The sequence below is a fragment of the Colias philodice genome, chromosome 15 (genome assembly GCF_061535455.1).
Source record: "Colias philodice isolate Cphi_HAF_F1 chromosome 15, ilColPhil1 Martin Lab GWU primary, whole genome shotgun sequence".
NCBI classification, from domain to species: domain Eukaryota; kingdom Metazoa; phylum Arthropoda; class Insecta; order Lepidoptera; family Pieridae; genus Colias; species Colias philodice.
Window position 1 is genome coordinate 10,729,014 of NC_143100.1, and position 21,797 is coordinate 10,750,810.

A 21,797-nucleotide genomic window follows, 5' to 3' on the forward strand; every position below is an offset into this window, starting at 1 on the left:
CCAAAAATAATAATTTCTACATTAGTTGAAGAAACAAAATACTTACAGAAAATAATTAATTGGCCTAAATTGGCACTACCAAATGAATATTGATTTGCATATTATCTCTCTGGATGGTTTACTCTCTGGATAAATGAGCACGTCATGCCGACATCTTTTGATGTAAATGCTCTAGATTTCATTAATCTAACATTTTCAAGTAACGTCCAATACGATTTTTACGTAGTCTATGTTATACCTTATGATCTATGGGCATCCGCTAATTACCGGATTTCTTAAGTAGAAGTCTTGGTAGTATTAAGGGGTTAAAGACAGATCTTTCTAGAGCTACGATATCAAAGCAAAATTTGTGTAATTTTCTACTGTTATAAGACTTTCTTTAAAGTTAAATGTATTATCTTTATATGGGGGGACGGCGCGTACGCAGTCCCCACTACCAAAAATAACGCGTCCGAGTTATCCACATTAGGGATAATCGCAGAGGTCAACCCCGCCGCAGTGCAATGGAGGGGCCTCGCTCTGGGGGAACCGCCTTCCTGATCACGGTGTCCCCTACGCCAGGTAAGTATGATTTTGCTAGGTTTACCAAAATAATTATAGAGTGTCTGCGTCAATACAATAGCGCGATGTAAAACTAACGAAAAGCAGCTGGTGCCATCTATGACATTTTCATGTCGTCTCTACCATGCATTGCGACGTACTATATAAGTAAAGCGCCTTAGTTACTTAACTTTTTGTTTAATCCAAGGAAAAAAAAATGTAGAGACTTTTGATCTTGCCTTTTGATTTCTTGAAGCATTTTGTTTCCTGTAGCCATAAAGGAAGTACCATATGGAACACAAAGTGGCACCCATCTCTGATATTTTAGTTGAAATTAACTCTACACTACCCCGATCATCAAAGTGTGTAGAAACAGTCTTACAATTATGTACTTAATATATTTTGCACTCATTTACGGAAAATTTATTTGCAAAGATCGTCCCACACTTATAAATTAACATATTTGCGAGAATGGCTTTAGTAGAGCTCTATTAAACCTTTGAAACACCACCTTTCGTTAGCTACATACACGTGATGGCTCTACATTTGACGTTTCTAAAGAAAATGTAGAGACAACACCTTACTATATTTGAGGTAAATTATTCATACCAATATTTTTTTAACTTCTTTATATAAAAAATAAAATAAACATTTCAGGACAATTTTCACACATGGCACGATCTGATCCCATACTAAGCTTTCGCTTGCGTTATGGAAACCAGATGGCTGATAAACATACATATGCATATAATTTTAAATAAATACTTATATAGATAATTAACACCCAGTCATAGAGCAAACATCTATGTTTATCACACAAATATTTGCCCCGGGTGGGAAACGAACCCAAGACCACGATATAAAATATTATCTCTTCTACTCATAATTACTTCGTACAAATAAACTAAAGAGCATATTCTAACAAATTAGCTATTCATGCAGTTTATGATTGTGCCAAACGTAACTTTAACCTCGATTTTTTATTATTTATTTGTATAGTGACAGAAATACATGATATTTGAAAATTTCAACCGTCTTACTATCACGGTTCTTGAAATACAGCTTGGTTACAGACAGTGAAGTCTTATTAATTTGGGAAAAACCTGAGTGAGGGTAGGTACTCACTCAAGTTTCTATGCGGAATCCTTGAAAAGACAGATACAAATAATTAGAGATCTGTTCTGGTAGAGTCTATTGATGTGCAATTTAGAAGCTAGATTGTAAATTAATATTAAGCCCATAAATTGCTTAACATTCAGGTTCAAAAGGCGCTCACTTAACGTAAGATATACATAATTACAAAATATGAAAGGAAAGTACCAAAAAGAACTTATGAAAACTTTGAAGCAACGTAATTATGCAGTTCAATTTCATAATTCTCGAAAACGGCTCTTGCAATTTTGAAAACAAAATCTGTGCGTTGTACGAAATTATGTAATTAAAAGTTTGAAACAGTTTAGCGAATCGCATTGTGTTTATAAACAAAGAACTAGAACTTAAAATGGCACGGCTGAAACTGAAAGCTTCTGAGCGTGTGTGCGTGCGACCGGTTCCGCGATGTATGTAAATGGAGCCGACCGGTATAAGTTGATCTGTTTCACGTCGGCTGCTCTAGGGCGGTGTTCGCGCGGAGCAGGTCGCGGTATTGTGGTGCAACGGTTATCACGAACATACGGCCAGGTGGGCAGAGAATGTCGCGAGAGCAAAAGTGACCACAGTCGCAAGCCGCGCACCGTTCCTCGCGTACACAGCCGCAACGCACGCTCAACGTACGCACTACGCACGGTTCCCGCCAACATTCGAATTTGCGTCCGAAAACCGAATCAGATTTGCAATATAAATGCACTCGCGCGTAAAGCATTGAAAATCTGTAACACTTGCGCTGCCAGTGTCCGGATTGCGTCGCGGACGTTGACATCTATAGATTAATATTGATCGGTTTTCGAACGTAATTTCGAGAATGAAAGCTTTTGGCGGGCGTGTGTGACGTGGTTTTTTTTTTAATTTCACAAGTGGCACAGGTGTTCCCTTCTCAGTGACAGGAATGATGGTGGATTCCACTTAAAATTATCAGTGATTATTTTTTGTATGCTGTAATTGAAAAATTGTAAATAAGGTAAGATAATTTAAGGCGAAGTAAGATTAGAATAAGGAGTTTTTATAAGCCTTTATTTGTTTGCTTATAGAAGTTAAATTTGTATCTTTCGCTTTCTAAATAGTCGGCCATGAGTGTGGCCGCAGTCACGACTGCAATGATTTAATTTTATATCAAGATAACAAAGTATTGAAACGAAATAACTTCGCTCTTTTTTCACGACTTCATGGTGGAACAATTTTCAAATTAAGAATACATTTGGGCAAATTTCTTAATAAAAATGGCATTTGAATCGAAAATACAAAGAAACCACAAAGCTGAGTACCGATGTGGTCATTTTTAAAGAGATTTGTAAATAATTTCAATACCATCGCCATTCTTAGACGTAAACGTTGCAGCGTGTTTTTTGCTTTCTTAACATCAGTTTTCCTATTAACCGTATCAAAGCTTTACAAACCAATTGAAAAGTAAAAGGTAAATAAATAAAAAAAGAAAATATGCCTTTCAACATTTGTATTGCATATTTTAAATATGCACCAATATGGTAATGGATAGTAAATCCAGTATTCAAATGAAAATTGTAATTACTGGATAAATTAGTCATTCGTAATATTGTACACTTTTCAACACGCTTACATAGCTGACTCCATAAATATTTAAAACTTGTATTGTGAGCCAATCATACAAAATAAAAGTACAGTTGCAGTTTAAATCAAAATAACAATAAAAATAATTAATATTTATCGAGCCCAAAACTAAGTCACAATTGAAAAACAGCCAATCTTTCTAACCAAGAAAACTCTCATGTAATAAATTCATACAATATACAGGAATATTTAAAGGTTTAGTGTTTTTGCATTTTGCTTTTACTGCGAGCTATAATGAAAAGTACAATACAATCGCTGTAAGCATACAAATATGTAAAAAAATAACTGTATCGATGTAGTGCAATGGAAAGTCTTAATGTGCTCAACTATTATTGCAAAATAATATCTAATTACATTGAAATAAAAGACGAAAAAGTTACTATCAATTGTTTATTAGTATTAGTATTTCATTCTTTATATATTACTAGTGGTCCGCCCCGGCTTCGCCCGTGGTACCTACTTGTTTAAACTATCCTATCTCTCAAGTTGGATCGAACTGCACATGGTGTGCGAATTTTATTGCAATCGGTTAAGTGGTTTAGGAGTCCATTGAGGACAAACATTGTAACACGAGATTTATATATATTAAGATTTTATACCTGTCTTGTTTGTCCCATACATACCTACAAAAACTCTCAAATACTTTTTACATCTAAACTGTAAATGAAATAATTAGAGTATAATTTTTTAAAATCTTCCAATACTTTTAACATTGAGAAGTTGATTATTTCATAGATATTATTAATTACATGCATTAATAAATATATGCAATACACTTGGTCAAACTGGTTAGTAATAAATATTACTGAAATTCATAATCAGTTTGAAAGTAGAGTTTTTGCAATATGCAATAAATATATTAATATTTATTAGTTTAATAAAGATCTTTGCTAAAAACATAATGCTTTATCAATTACTAACAAACTAAAAAAATAACAGTATGCTTATATATTTTTCACAAGTAATTACATAATAAAGTTTGTTTGTTTAATTAACTAATAATTATATCAAAATAAAAACGGATAATTAATACTATCGCCGGTCATTGTGAAGAATTACACTATTAGTTGGTAAATTGTAATTCTTAACAATGACCGGCATTTAAAAATGTAGAGTTTGATTTAAAAATTTACGAAAAACCATCACGTATTTGAACTTCAATAATTAGCAGTACTAATAAGGCACTATTTCTTAGACATTAATTAAGATAAATAAATATTTAATTATTAACTTTTTCGTTAGTAGGCTTTCTAAAAAAAATAAATAAACAAAAAATGTTAAAGTATCAAAGTTATAAAATTTATATTTAACTGATGTTTATCTTTAGAAAAGGTTTCACTTTCTTTTGGAACACAGTTTATGTAACACAAAGTTTGTTTTTCGAAATAAAATACAACCGGTAGTAATTTATTCATTTTATATGAAGTTAGTGGAATAGTTTGATTTAGTATTCCATAACGTAGTTTCATCATAGAGACTGTATTTTAATTATGTAAGTAAGTTTTATTTGCACAAACAAAACGCAATACGAATAAACATGTAAATAAATGGAGATAGTACTATATTAATTAACGTAGTTATCTTTATCATTTAGAAATGCCCCTTTTAATTAATACAATATGTATGTTCAGAAGACGTACACTCACCGGCACGGAATCTTGGCCACTGCAAATTTTTGCGTAAAATAACACTATTTCTTTTCTACTACAAAATTCTATAAAAATTTAATCAAAACTAGTTACTTTAATGTTTTTACTAACTTTTAGTAATAATTGGAAGTTTATAAGAAGTACTACCGCGTAGATCTGAATTAAACAAGAATTTACGCTTTTCCTGTGAAATTTAAATGATTTCTTAAAAAATGCACAAAAGTTAGAAAGAACGTTTTCAAAAAAATAATTGAACCTTTTAATATAGGGTGTTTCCTTCTCTTGCCTTAAACACTGTTTGCATCCAGTCTGGCATACTCTAGAAGACATTTTTGATGTCCACTTCAGCTATAGTGTACCGAACGGCCCCAGCTGTATTTCTAAGCTCATCTAACATTGGTGCTGGGTTGGAATCGAACTTTATGTTTCTTTTAAGCATGTCCCAGATGTGTTCTATTGGATTAAGATCCGGGCTAAGAGCTGGCCACTCCAATTTTTCAATAATAACCTCTTGAAGGTACTCTTATACGCATCGTACGACACGCGGACGTGCGTTATAGTGTATTAGTAGCAAATTTTCTTCACTAATAAACCTGTAATAGGGCTGAACATGTTCCTGGAGAATTTCCTCGATGTACCTGATCAAATTTAAGCCATTATCTACGATAACTAACTCCGTGCGAGCATCGGAACTTATACCTCCCCATACCATTATTGACCCTCTATGAAAAATCGCAGTTTGAGTGTGGTGATGGGTGAAAACCTCTCTTCTCGTCTCCTTTATACTAACTCTTGGCTATCAGAAGCTCGTAAAGTGCCTTAGCAGTCATCTGTGAATACCTCACGAGCGCACTGGCTGTGGGTCCAGTTTTCATGTTCTCGTGCAAAACGAAGACGTGCTTCTCTGTGATGTCTGAGGAGTTCTGGACGGCGTGCTGGTCTGCAAACCTTCAAATTAACTTCCTTCATTAGTCTTCTCACTGATTGCTCCCTCACATTTATTATCCTGGTGTTTTAGAGCCGGTGGCGTATCTAAAAAACTGTCAGAAAGCCATTTCTGAGTATCTCTTGAACAATAAACGGGTCTTCTCGAGCTGATGTGCACCTCACGCCTTCATTTCCTGGTCTGCACGTGTAGCTGCCAGTCTCCTGGTATCTTCTCCATGCATAGTGCATCGCTGAACGTGGTATGTACTGTACATTAGGTACTTTATGTTGCGGCAGTCATTGGTCTAACATTGTGATGGCCTGAGCAGGTTGTTCAGATGTTAACGGCATTTTTTATTGTTTGTTATGATTATTGACTACAGTACAACAATAACAATATCTTAAAACGGCATAAACGATATTGAAAAAAGTTTAAAACGAACAATTCGTAACTCCGGCTTAACCGCACAAATCACAAATTTCGAGTAACTCTTAAAAAGTGGTAAAAGATTATTCTCAAACTTAATGATTTCTTACCATAAAATTAAACGAATAATATGTTAACATATCTGCATACAAAAAAATCGTGAAAAACACTTCAAACTTTTTTTATCGGCAAAATTATAAGTGGCCAAGATTCCGTGCCGGTGAGGTACCAAGAACAAGTAGATGTAAAAAGTCATAGCAATTAAGCTTTTGTATCGTGATCGTATAGTGTAAATACAATTATTTTCTTAGTATTTTTCATTTTTGTTAATATTTATTCAGACTTAATCTGAAATCGATTGTAATAAAAAAACATGCAAACATTGCATGCTGACCAAATACTGCTTAAAGATAATATTAAAGAGAAAATATTCTCCATTTTCTGTACTCGGTTAAAACGAAAAAGCGCATAGACATTATGACTGTTACGTGTCGCGTAATTCACAAAGACAAATTGCTGGCAAGTGGAACCAAACATGTCACTGTTTTTACTCACTGAACCGAACGAAACGACAACTTTTCGGCAATTTTGTGGCAAGATGTGACTGTTGATAGCACAGAGTGGCTCTATTATATGCAAACTATTTATTTTTTAGTGTTTTTAAGCACTTGTTTGTACTCTTTACGTAGTAAGTATTTAGTAATATGGGCTTTTACTTCAAAGTTTACGGAATGTTATAGTTTAAGTGACTCCGTATGTAAGGTACGTCTTTCATGTTTGGTTACATTATTCTGTTTTTAAGAGAGTTATGTCTGTCTGCAGAATCATATGTCATGAATCGTTTTATGTGCGAATTTTAAACTCTCGCTAGTCAAGATGGTTAAAATAACATGCCGAGTTACAAATCTTGAAGACTACAGTCTACAAGATTTGTAGCTCTCGTTTGAATTTGGCTACGTGATTGTTTTAATTAAGGTTCCATCATTTGCGATATATGTTCAGTTTCAGTAATTTTTTCCATACAACTAATCTGTTTTTATTCAATTTTCACTTACATATTACTATAAGTCTGTCACTTTTTAATATTAATTACGCATTTTAAACATAATTATGTACGATGTTAGCGAAAATGACATCAGCATTTACCTTATATTGGCAAAGTGAAACTGATACAAATAATTTTAACCAAACCGACATCCGATAATTTACTCAGACCAAAATAAAGCGTCCACACGTTAAAATAAGGCAACGAAAAGAGAGTGAAAGCGGCGTCCTTTTAGACTTTCTGTTGCACAATAATAGTCATTATATACTTTGTTATAGAATTCAACTTTGCATAATTATGGATAAATTACGTTGTATATAAAGTTTATCGACCTTGCAGAATAGGATATGGCTCTATAACCTTATATTAATTAAGAAGCATAATGTTCTTTAATTAATGTAAAACCTTAAACGTCATACACTTTACTTTAAGTTAAAACTTGAGTAAAAACACGTGTGTAAAATGGAAATATGCGGGTAATTTTTGGAGCGTAGAAATAGCGCGCGTTGATGTCTTTTGTACGCAACACTCTGAATTGAATATTCTTAGCGCACCATTTAAATGGCCTGTGATAATATCTTTAGTGATTTGTATAAACAATGTTACACAGAAAATTGCATTAAATTTGAACTATATTACCAAAATAATCTAAACCATTTGAGATTTCTTTATTCAGAAAAATAATAATAAATGGAAATTTTTCTAAGCTTTATGATTGAGCTGCTGAATTAAAGTATTAATTTTCTGGGCGTCTAAAATTCACGTGAAAATTACTCATCATATTTATTATGAATATAAACTCTACTAAAATATTATACTTTGTAGTGCATCAAAACATGCAAAGCATTTCCTTACAAACATGTCAATAAATAAATATATCAAAATTTACCTAAAACCGTATTTGACAAGTTTTTTGTAACTTTAACGTATTATCATTGTTAAATGTTCGCTGATTTTAATTTAGATGTAAATGTAGGTCAAGTTGACTGCATTTGCAACGTTTAGAAAGTTCGATACCTGCTTTATGTGAAGTTGGTACTTGGTACCAAATGACTCACTCTGGGACTAATGTCCTATTCTCAAGGTAATTGATTATAGATTAAAAATCTATGCTAATCTATTTTTTAATAGGGATCAGTGGTGTGACGAGGTAAAGTTTGAACTTGTTCAATTGCCTTCAATACTAGAACAGTGTGCAAAATATGGTGGGGATTGTAATCATCTCTCTCGTTTCATTTCAGAAATATCTATATTCTATACTATATATTAATATTGTAGAGCTGAAGAATTTGTTTGTTTGTTTGAACGCGCTAATCTCATGAACTACTGGTCTGATTTGAAAAATTCTTTCGGTGTTAGATAGCCCATTTATCGAGGACGGCTATAGGCTATATAATTATCATCACGCTAAGACGAACAGGGGCGGATCAGGTGGATATGTATTAATTACATGAGAACCTTAATAAATATATTTAATAGTACGGCTTTCAAATGTAATTAATCCACTATCAACCCGGATGTTATAATTTAACTTCTTAATGCGTAAATAAGTGCGTAAAATTCAATACAAGAAAAAGTTTTGAAATATTTTAAGCTCTGCCAATTATATGCTAATATTGAAGTATTTACAATTCAAATAATATTCATAAAAAATGAATATTATCCATAACGTTCTTGAAAACTTGTTACTATTTCATTAGGGTCGGAAGTATTTTTAAGGGGATTTTGACCAATAAATTCTTACTTAATTCTGAAAATTATGTAAATTGAAAATGTATTTTAATACTACTATTATTGGTTTGAGAATAAATCACATGCTAATATATGATTTAAAATCACCGCATATTACGTGGTATTACAGGCGAAAGTGTCATTGATAAGCGCTACTTTAGAAAGTCCGCTCTTGAGCGAATTCCTTCGTGCACGAAATGTGAACGAGTTTTATAAATTACGTATTAATTTGTATATTTTGAAGCATTTTTAATGAGATCTATCCTGTTCATAATTAATGTAAAAGCGGCCTATGGGCGTTTGTTATTCAATTAGCGAATTAAAATTATGTTAGGAGTACTTCCGAAACTTATATTTTTTTCTTACATTCTATTTTAACCGGAACAAACTATCTTCTTTCTAAAGAGTATCTTGATTGGTAATTAAAAATTAATAACCATGATACTAAGATTCCTGGACGTTGATATTACACCAAAGGTTTATTACGTGAGCGTATAAAAGTTAATTTCAATAATTGTACCGTAACAGGTATTTCCTACAATCGAAGGTAATGTACCTTGTGTTGAAAATACCGGTTGGGTACTTTAATTTGAACGAAATCCTGTTGTGTAACATTTAGTACAGTTTTTTTTACAACCATAAAAACTGCAAGTATAGTTAAAATAGAAATAGATTTATATTTATTATAATATTTCATTTAGCTACTTGAAACCTTTTTTTCCTAATATAAGTTGATTCTTATAACTATTGAAGTCCATTTGTTAAAACAATTATGTAATAATAAAAATATTTTTTACTTATTAAAAGAGATCAAGTGACTCAAGGAAACGTTCAAACATTACTAAAAAGCGATAGCATCAACATATTATTTACAATAAAGGCACTTTTTCGAAACCCTACATAAAAGTGTATTGATACTTTTATATATTTAAAGCTTTGACAGAGATATTGCTCTCGATAAGATTACCGATTGTAGACTATTTCTGCCTCTAGTTTTATGTGAATTACGCAAGAGACAGTAGCGTAACGGATTAAATGAATAGAATAGTGGTCTTATTGAAACAATGTTCATTGTAAAATATATAACAACTTTCATAAACAAAAAAGTACATAATATTATATCAAACAAAGGGCTGATATTTCCTGTCTTAAAAATATAAATCATTATACAGGGTGACTGGAAATTCGACGTGATCCTTCAAAGGGGTTATACTAGAGGTCATTTGCAACGAATTAAGTCCAGCTAACCAGGGGTCAAAAATGGATGGTTATTGAGCTATGACCCTTTTCTTTTTGAGGTGATGCAAGTTTTGGGCAAGTTTTTTTTAAGTGATCGCTCATTCTTCGGCTTTCAAAAAAATATCAATTGAATGTTAACAGTGTAGTAGATTTTTCATAATTAATTGTTTTTGGTAAAAAGGCAGAAATTTAAAAAAAAATCAAAACCCGTCATAGCTCAATAACCATCCATTTTTGACCCCTGGTTAACTGGACTTAATTTGTTGCAAACGACCTCTAGTATAGACCTTTGAAGGATCACGTCGAATTTCCAGTCACCCTGTATAAATAAAATACATTTAGGTAAAAACGGAATCAGTGATTTTATATTGTAAGCAAATTTCGGATCATTATGTCCGTATGGTAATCGGTCAGTATGTCCATTCAACTTTCAAACACTATCAAACAGAATGCATGAAATTAGCTACGTATTATACTAATATATCACAAGTACTTATAAAAACTTTATCAGACCCTTTAGAACAAATGTAATAACCAAAGATTGTTTGTATGTTACCCATTGTGATTACACGTCATAGAATTGCCTCTAGGGAATTCAGGAGATTATAAAACGCTCTAATGAACATTTTAAAAATATTTTATAAACTATCGCCGTGATCTAGTAAACGTATTGAGTCCACGCTCACACGCAACCATCGAAAGTGGAGTAGCATGTTCGCGAGCTATAAGATAAACTGATGTACAAACATGCATAACTCTTATTCATATGATGTAAGTGATTTTTAACACGAAAGATGCGCTTAAATTGTGTCAATAAGTTATTTGTGTTTGATTTGTTGTTTTGGATTTGAAAGGCTTGTAAGTAACTTCTCACTAAATAAATTTTGAATTACGTATTTCCAGTCACTTTATTTAACTTTTTCTTGTCTTATTACTGTTTAGCAATCGAGAGGAAAGTAACAATTTAACAGTTTTAATACAAGGCCTGATAATGAAAAATATTTAATTCCATAAGTGTATTTTATTCATAAATATGCACATATAAAAAAAAAATCCGTTACAGAAGTGAGAATATTTAAGAAGGAAGTTCAAAATGTGGAAATTATACATCGTAAAATATTTTGCCATTAGAATTATGCGTCAATTTGCACTGAATTTTTAAATACCTAATCACTTTAATTTGAATCTCTTTGAATATTATATGTATCAAACACAGAAGTTATTATTACCATTCATGATTTAAATAATAATTATCTTCTTATATAAAAAAAAGACGTGTGGCACTCGGGGACTGCCGCGGTAAAGCTATTGCATAGCATGCCTTCAAGACACACCTCCGAGCCCGTCGGAGTGGGGAGCGTGAGGTTTTTTCGTTACGGAATTTCTCGATTCGGTCCCCGCGCTCAAGACCCGCGATAGAAGCTATGCAATAGCTTAAAAATTGCAGAAAACCTGTATTTGTATAATACAAAATCGTAATAGCAGGATGTTTTTACATATCTAAATTATTAATACCAAGAATACAACTGGAATAAAATGAAGCTTTTATTATTTAATTAGTATATCGCCTGGAAATCTATTTGGGAACATCTAATGCGAACTCTATCAGCTAAAATTAAATCAGCTTCAATTGTTAATTGTTATTATTATCGTATTTATATAATAGCTGCTATATTTGCCATCAATTGACACATCTACACTAATTTCATAATGACAGTCTAACCACGTCTAACTACAAACTAATTCACATCTTCATATTATAAAGAGCTTTCACACACACATAGAGAGCCCACGCACACATGTAAACAGTGTTCCAGTTACGATTTGTCGATTACTAGTGAATGGCAGGAGGAAGTATGTCTTATAAGTTGTTTTTCTTATTATTGCAAAATAATTATTGACAGTTTTACTTCGTGTTTTATATCTCAATCGATTTTTGTTGGTTTATTTGTTAAAATTGTAGAAATTATTTTTTATGGAACTTTATTGGAAAAAAATTAAAATAACTGCTTGGTGTTCGTTATTGCGCGATATTAAATTCAATACTTCCTGTGATTGAGATTTAAGGACTATAAATAAAATAAGGATGAAGAAAAAGGCCTCATTTTTTGATTAAATAAATAAATTGAGCTAAAAGGAAACACAACACAAATGAAAATACACAGACGTTTTGTACATTAACTGCATATTAAAACGCGATACATATTAAATAAAAAAAGAAAACGTCTTAGAAACCTTAGAACTAAAAGAATAACTAATTCAACCTCACACAAAGACGATATCAACACAGGTAATGTAACAATCAAACAGACAATACTATCTAAAGTGCTATAATTCTTTGTATGTAAATGCAATATATTCTAATACAATGCAGGTGGAAGATAGATCATTGTCAGACAATAAACAACTTTATCGACCTTGGAACTGATTGCTCTTAATGGTTTTAAAAGGATATCAGATTTAGGTTTTAGATTTGATATCAGTGTTTTAAGCTGTTAGAGCAATAGAGAGGGTTGCTTATTTCGCAAATTATTTTATTTGTATGATATTTATCAGAGCTTTTAGTCTCTCTTAATTATGAACATATTTAATTTTTTCATCAACACAAATGCAATTTGCCTAATATTATGGATAGCAACGATGAAGCAAAAATATGTAAGGAATGTTAAACATTGATGTTAGACGTAATACATCAGTAAATAAATGATATATATATTTAATTCATTGTAAATATAGGAAAATATGGCTCTAAATGTATGTAATATACTTAGATAATATCTGTTTCATATATTTTTGTTGTGCTTAGTGCATACGAGTTACGACCTTAATAAACAATTTAGCTGCTAAATCTAGACATAAGATCTAATGACCTAAATTTCTATATGACGTCGACCGTACAGTATGTAATTGTTTCAGAACCGTGTAATTCAAGGCAGCGGATGCCGATATGTGTGAAAATAAATTAATCTTCATTAGATACATCTATTGTTTATATTTAATACATATTATCCTTCATCTAAAAAGATAAGCCACCTTACCTTGAATCTTTTTGGCGCGCGAAACATCAGTACGAATTAGGGCTATCAAATTTTTTTATGGCTAGGAAGAGGTCTTATTTTACACTAGCTTGATATGAATGGAAAATTTTGTTTATCCCAAAATGTAGAGTATATAATTTGAAACTTAAATTATATTATTCAAAATATTTTGTGACGACATTCCGAAAATAAATGATTTGATTTGCTTCAAATATAAAGTAAACGTATGGAATAGTTTCATGTTATCTTAGGAGAGTTGAAACTAGGCAAAACATATTAAGGCAATCATAAAACTTCATATTACAAAATATAATGTCGTTTCATATCATCTCTGAATTCTAAAACACAGCAAAAACAAAGTTTGCTTAAGCGTTCGTAATGATTATTATTAGATGCTTCTATATAATAACGCTTGAAGGGCCATTTAAATGATTTAGCAGAACATTATGACAGTAGTACATATATCTCGATGGTGTAGAACAATCATTTGTATGATTTTGCTGGCCAAGGTGCGTGACCTATTGCCTATTAGATGCCTGAGGATTGCTAATTACATTGTGATATTTAACGTTGATAGTTCATAATACTATGAAGAAGATAGTAATTTTTGTGTGAATATAACAATAAAGATATCAGTAGTCAGATTATAGGACACAGTTACATAACAATCTGTACTTTTAAGAGAGGTAAGCGTAGTTCCAAATTCCGATATGGGGATCGAACCCGAAATCCTGAAGTTAGTAAAAGTAAAATAAAATAGCTTTAATTTTCTTTTTGATGTAACCTAAAAGCTCTATTCAATTTTGAAGTTGCTGTTAAAGACAAGCCAAGATAAGAAGACAAGAAACAAAATAAAAGTATACTGATAAAGTAAAATTCTTGAGTTTCTGTTTAAAAAAAAATATGGCTATATTTTTCTGTTCTAAAATTAACACACTTACTTAAGTACAAAGTACACATCTACTTCCAAGTTAAAATTGCTTTGAAAGTAATATTACAACATGCAGGCCACTTGCCTGCGGCTATATCAATAAAAGCTTATAACTTTTAGACTGAACCGTAATACTTTAATATATTTAATATTAAAATATTATATTTATTTTGATGAAACAGAATTCTGTCTGATTTAATTTCTTTGCTCGTTGTAACTTCAGCGAAGCTGTTTTATACATTCATCAGAAAAAATACCCACTTGAACTTTTATTTTTGTATATTAAATGTTGTTTATTTAGTAATTATATACTGTCATATTCATTTAATAATTGTTCATTACTTCAATCAAATTAAATAATATAGTTTCTAGCAACACGCTAATACGCCTAGTGTCACGTAGGTGGCATTAAGTAATTATACGATTTGATACATCATACTTACTGTTTTTCACTTTTAACAAAAAGTAATCAAATTTGAAATGATATCTATACTAATATTATAAAGAGGAAAGGTTTGTATGTATGTATGGTTTTCACGCATAAACAACTGGACCGATTTTGATGAAATTTGGCACAGATAATCTTTAGACCCTGAGAAAGAACATAGGCCACCTTTTATTGCGAAATATGTACCACGGGCGAAGCTGGGGCGGAGCACTAGTTTATTATATACCATTGTAAATTTGCCACAAAGTTAATTCGTCACGTTTTTAAAACTCCATACATTGAAAGTAAATTCGTCACATGCTTAAAAAAGTATGTGTAAGTTCGTCACAGGTATATTCGGGTTATTGTAAATTTGCCACAAGTAGTAAAGTACCGCCAGCAAGCAAGGCAAGTGAATTAATTATACCTTTCAGCCTGCGATGAAACCAGCAATATAATGTAAGTCATCATTCACATAAGGTAAATTCATCAATAACATAAGGTAAATTCATTATTGAGTCAAATTGATTTGCGCTTTTTAAAAGTTTGAAATGATTTTTTATGTATTAGAATTTTCCGATACAAAATTTTCGAGTGAGATGCTGATTTTGTATGGGAGGTTGAAATTTTTTTTTTCATTTCCACAATATGCTTTCTTTGAGAAAGTTGCTCAGAATGATTCCATGGTTAAAGTTTTCGGGAGGCTGTCCCTTACACCCTGTATACAAAATAGGTGAAAAATATTTTATCCTTATTTTTATACGATTGTGATAAATATTATAGAGCCGCTCTCATTTCATTACATTTTAAAAATATTTATAGAGAGAACTGTGATTTTTACCATTACCTATGTAGAATAATGTAGATGTTAATTAATACTCTTTATAACTGCTGTGAATTTTAGAACATATACAAAATAGATGTTCCTTGGTTTTTAGCAAAATTTATCTTGTTATGCTTTTCCTTATGTTTTTACAAAGTCCATCGCCATCCAATTTGACTCTGATTTTTTTACATGTAAGGTTGAAAATCTAAAACTGATTAAGAAATAAACATTTTAAATTAATTTATTGTTTAATTTTTTTGCTATCTGTACTTAAATTATCGATGTGACGAATTTACAATACTTGATATTAAATCGTGACGAATTAACTTTAAAAAAATAAAAGTGTGGCAAATTTACACATACTTTTTTAGGTGACGAATTAACTTTGTGGCAAATTTACAATAACCCATAGAAAGGGTGATAGCTGTTTCTTTATCAAAAAATTACAAGGGATTTATAGGACACTAAATATACACACTTAATTAAATTAATTTGACTTAAATCATGAATTACTTCTTGCTTCTTCTTCTAAAATAATATGAAAATATGAAATAAGTTGTTTATCACATAAATGGTATAAATGCAAAGATTTCTTGTATTACCAAATCTATACTAATATAATAAAGCTGAAGAGTTTGTTTGTTTGGTTGTTTGAACGCGCTAATCTCGGGAACTACTGGTCCGATATGAAAAATTCTTTCGGTGTTAGATAGACCATTCATTGAGGAAGGCTTATAGGCTACATATCATCAAGCTAAGACCAACAGGAGCGGAGCAATGCGGGTGAAACCGCGGGTAACAGCTAGTAAATACATAATGATTTGAATGTTTAGCACTCAGATAAGAAATACGATGGAATACAAGTGGCGTGCGCGTATGTCACGAGATTGTAGTCATTATAACATTATTATAATTTGAATTTAATGACTTATTGTTCTTTGAATGCATGACTGTACTTAGGTAATATTATATGCAATTGTGGTACTGATGTTTTGGCGTATATTGAATTTGAAGATTCTGCTAACTGCCATATGTATTTTATAACGTGATTAATTTTAAGAAAGTTTTATCCTTCCTAATTAATCATCAGACAAAATTGTGACGTCAATAAGTTTATCCTGCATCGGGGAAATTGTTCTTAACTACATATATGTATTTTAAAAATCTGTACTAATATTATAACTCTGAAGAGTTTGTTTGTTTGAATTCGCTAATCTCAGGAACAACTGGTCCGATTTGAAAAATTCTTTACTTGTTAGATAGTCCATTTGTCGAGGAAGGCTATAGGCCATAATATTATCACGCTAAGACCAACAGGAGCGGAGCAACGCGGGTGAAACCGCGGGGCGCAGCTGGTTCAATCATAAAAAAACACTAAATAACAAACACTTTCTTCATAAAATTCATTACATTTGAAATTTCTGCCAACTCTGATGCTATCTTGATTGAAACCATCAAAATTTCACAAGTAATAAAATCTTTATATTTAACTAGCGGTCCGCCCCGGCTTCGCCAGTGGTACATAATATTAACGTTTTCTCTACATAAAAACCATCCTCGTACTTCAAGGAATATAATAAAAAAAGAATTATCGAAATCGGTTCAGCCGTTCCCGAGTTATGCGCTTACCAACACATTTTGCGATTCATTTTTATATATAAGAAGATAAGATAAGCATACAATTATAATTCTTGTGTGATTTTACTAGCTTAATAAATTAGCAGTGAATTTTATTGTCATCGCGGTAATAAAATTATTTACGTCTGCATTTCGTAACATCTTTCACTAGAGAGTTAGAAAAATAAGAGTAAGCTACAACAAATATGAGTTACGTAATTGTTAAAACAAAAGAATGAAGTGTTCGTCTGAATGTGGGAATTTCAAGTCCAAGTAGCAAGTACAGTATGGCTTATGTAATGAATTCTTGGGGAAATAATTAAAGTGTGTTTGATATCTCTATTGTTTTGTACGTTTACGTTTTTATTGGTTTAACTACAAGCCAAAATGAATTGTGATTGTTGTGTGTCAAAGCCGGATGGATAGGCATTTTATTATTCATCTTTTACAAAATTTTGACCACATATTCCGAATACTCTATATAGTGTTATTCAATTAATTTATAACTGTATTTATTTTTGTTTACTTTACTATTCTCCGAACCGTAAATTCGGTTTGAGTTAAAAGTTTGTTTTACATTTTTAACAATAAAATTAAACTTGGATCGCAATAAGACTCCTCCATTCTTTCACACTCTCATCTTATTTCCACTGCACGTTCCCTACGAAAATATCTAAATGTAAACGCAGAGAAAACAAAAACACAACTGCGTCCTAAAATAAAAATATTCCAAATAACGAAGCCAATAAACCGATTATTATTCAACACTTCCCTGACCTGCATTAGGACATCCGATGCTTATGTATGTTTACCAATACCCAACGACCAGAACGGAGGTCCTAGTTGGTAAGTGGGCAGCTATTGCACATCACAACACGCAGGACCCGAATACTTTGTGTGTTCTGGGCTATTTAATCTGTGCTCTGGTTATATAACATGTAACTTTAGTAAATATGTGAATATAGTGTGTACAGATCGATTGTGTTTATTGTATTAATTATAAATATATTACAGGGTTTTAAAGTTTGTTATATAATTAAACTAGCTTTCCACCCGCGGCTTCGCCCGCTTTGTATAAAACATAATAAATTATGTACTAAAACCTTCCTCTTGAATCACTCTATCTATTAAAAAAAACCGCATCAAAATCCGTTGCGTAGTTTTAAAGATTTAAGCATACATAGGGACAGAGAAAGCGACTGGTTTATACTATGTAGTGATTTGTATAAATTTAATGCTGCTCTTTAGGTACACCAAGTAAGTATATTTCTTGGACATAATATTATGTCAGTAAAAGGTTGAGGTAAAAAAACATGATAATTTCAATTTTTTATACACTCTGTTGGATTGCCTTGGCGAATATAACTTATTGTTGGTAAAGCAACCGAACAATATACTTTTTTTATCAATTTCCTTTTTCGTAATATTTCATAACATATTTTAAATTTATTTCTTTTTTATCGTCGTATAGGATAAAAGTTGTGTGTGGTTATAAAATAAAATCAATTTTGAAAACTTGTATTGAACAACCTTACCTTGGTACCTTGCTCTATTTTAGGAACGAATATACGCTGGTATAATACTTAACTGATCATTAATTATACTAAATTAATATAAGCTGATTAGTTTGTTTGTTTATTTGAACGCGCTTATATCAGGAACTACTGGTAAACTCAAACAAAGTCAAACATATTTATTTATTCAATTAGACCTCTTCCAGAAGCACTTTTGAATCGGTTTTGCATGTTTTTAACGTTATTTAACAACGCCACCGGTACGACGGTTTGAAAAATTCTTTCGGTGTTAGATAGCCCATTTATAGAGGAAGACTATATAATATTATCATCACGCTAAGACCGACAGGAGCGGCGCAATGCGGGTAAAACTGCGGGGCATAGCTAGTTACTATATAATATAATATTATTATAAAGTGTATGCAATATAAAGAGCGGGGTCAATGTACAGCAAATTATATAACATATTTCGTCACTCATAAATATTTGTAATAGATCTGCAGATGCTCACAGCTCTTGTTTAAATAAATTTATAACACGCCCCGTATGTTAACTTTCACTTATAAAACCGACGGTTATAAGACTTTCCGTTATATTATAAGCAAGTTTATCTGTCATGTTTAAAGAATTACATATGATAATATGTGAATGGAGATCAATCATATTTCATACATTGATTGTGTCCAGGTAAACTTGCAAAGAGTATCAATGTTTGTTCACATTACGTGAGATAAGAGGCAATATATATGTATATATATGTACAAGTTATGAGGCATTTCCAGATGAGGAGATAAATTAGTGTGAAAAATAAGTAAAAAACATATTTTAATCCTTTATGATTATTACATAAAATAATGTCCAAATAGAGCGGAAATTCCAATTTTCGGTTTGATCGAACGATCTAAATTACCGCAATGATATATAATTGATAATATGAACTTTCACATTCAAAAGCATTAGGAATTAAAAACAGTTTTAAGTAATAAATTGTAAGCATTTGTCATAAATCAATCAGTTGAAATCGGAGAAAGTAATATATAATTAGATCCGAATATGGAGATATAAATTACTAGCTTTCCGTCCGCGGCTTCGCCTGCGTTTTCTAAGAAAAACCCGCATAAATCCCGTGGGATTTCCGGGATAAAACCTATCCTATGTCTTAATCCAAGTTACCCTCTATATGTGTGCTTAATTTCATTGTAATCGGTTCACTAGTTTTTGCGTGAAAGAGTAACAAACACACACACATCCTCACAAACTTTCGCATTTATAATTTTAGGATTGTATGGTAGCAAGAATTTTTGTGTATAGTATTATGCATTCAGTTTTGCAATTAATTTCATAGATCACTGGTTTATTGACCAACAAGACCCAGAATTAAATAGGCTTCCGAATGTAGTTCAATTATTTCTTTATTATTAACTTTTCAATCAACTGTTACACTATTATGGAATTTACCGATTCATTCAAACGTACAAAGAAATTATAATAAGAAACAAAGTTGATACAAACTGGACTATTATTAAAAAAAAGTGTTTTATTGAAAAGAATTAACATGTGCGAATATTCATCAATTTGTAAAGAATCTTAAACATCGAATCGAATGGGAAAGTGTTTAATGTTCACAACACAGCAATTAAATGGAAGCCACTTCGTATAAGATCACGGAGATCACAGAGTTGGTAGCTGGTTTTAAGATTTTATAGATAGAAAAGTCTCTCACACTAAGACTTTTTTAATTGACCACAGTAACTCAAATCGCTTAACATTTAAAACACATTAAGAACTTTTACGCGTGATTACGCAGCAGTTTTTTACATCTTTAAACTACCACTTTTCAAATGTGAATTCTTAAGTATAGTATCACTTTTGATAAACAATCTTACTACATATATATTATATATCACTTAATAGTTGACTAGCTGTGTCCCGCGGTTTTAGCCGCATTGCTCCGCTTCTATTGGTCTTAGCGTGATGATATACAGCTTTCAGCCTTCTTCGCTAAATGAACTATCTGAAAGTGAAATTATTTTTCAAGTCGGTGCTGTTTTTCCTGGGATTAGCGCGTTCAAGCAAAAAACAAACTCTTCAGCTTTATAATCTATACTAATATTATAAAGAGGAAAAGTTTGTAATTATGTATGTATTTATGTATGTATGGTTTTCACGCATAAACTACTGGACCGATTTCAAAAAGTCTTTCACCATTAGAAAGCTGCATCTTCACTGAGCAACATAGGCTATATTGCATTTTCAAAAAAAATTAGAGATGCTTACAAAAATGCAATAATGTAACCCAAGGTGTAAAAAATTCCTCAATAAAAATACTGTCATCGCGTGCGCTGCGGAATCTATTCCTTGAAGTATGTTCTTATGAAAAAAAACGTAAACATGTAGGTACCACGGGCGAAGCTGGGGCGGACCGCTAGTATTAGTATAAATAAACTTACTGTTTGTAGCCAAGTCAAATATCGTCGTGTATCATCAGTTCATAAATACGAACTAATACTTAATCTGCTTCGATACTTCAATAAAATGTTAATCGTGCTCATTATTCAAATTTCGTGACTTATCGCGTAAAATAATTAATATTTATGTGCGAGACGTTAGCTCACTCTGTGTAATTATGTGCGTTTACTTTCTCGGCCATTGACCATTGTCGCAAATTGCTCTGGAATTGTTATAAATATCTACATTCTTTTGTTTCAAATTAAATAACACACAACGGCGATTATCTTGTAATTCATAACAGCGATCTTTATTTTCACACGTAAACTCTTAATCTGATTTTGTCATCTGTGTATGAAAAGAGTGATAGAAATTTTTAATAGATTTCTTTGGCTTAAAAGGAGACGCTTGTTAGTTAAATAGGTGATAATTATTATACCTATCGCTTTTAATGGGAAGTTTGCATGAATATTAATTGTTGATTGGTTCTTTGTCTCCATCTGTATTTAAAATATAAAGTTAATAAAAAATGGATCCCTTAATTTATTTAAAATTTCATCAATTATTTTTAAAAGCGTCACGTTGTTTAAATGCAAGAATAATTTAATGATATCTAGAGATATCTAAAAATCTGTGAATTAAGACTTTTAACACGTCCTCCAGCGATATAATAGTTATAACGATATGGGAACACAT

General features: G+C 31.6%; 1 protein-coding gene and 1 non-coding gene across 18 annotated transcripts in view; one reads left to right on the top strand and one right to left on the bottom strand.

Annotated features, from left to right (window-relative positions):
• Positions 1-407: 407 nt before the first annotated feature.
• LOC149482495 (U1 spliceosomal RNA) lies at positions 408-569 on the bottom strand. The gene has a single exon (XR_016316773.1). It is a non-coding gene; the product is annotated as a U1 spliceosomal RNA (small nuclear RNA).
• Positions 570-2,173: 1,604 nt separating this feature from the next.
• Positions 2,174-21,797, top strand: part of LOC149482496 (uncharacterized) — a 95,557-nt gene continuing 75,933 nt past the window's right edge. For 15 of the 17 annotated variants that reach the window (XM_089704028.1, XM_089704010.1, XM_089704020.1 and 12 more), the window contains exons 1-2: positions 2,174-2,309; positions 2,562-2,656. The gene's annotated coding sequence lies outside the window, so the exon portion shown is untranslated. Of the gene's footprint in view, positions 2,310-2,553; positions 2,657-21,797 lie in introns of all 17 variants that reach the window. The other 2 variants (XM_089704012.1, XM_089704013.1) reach the window with 2 other exon arrangements.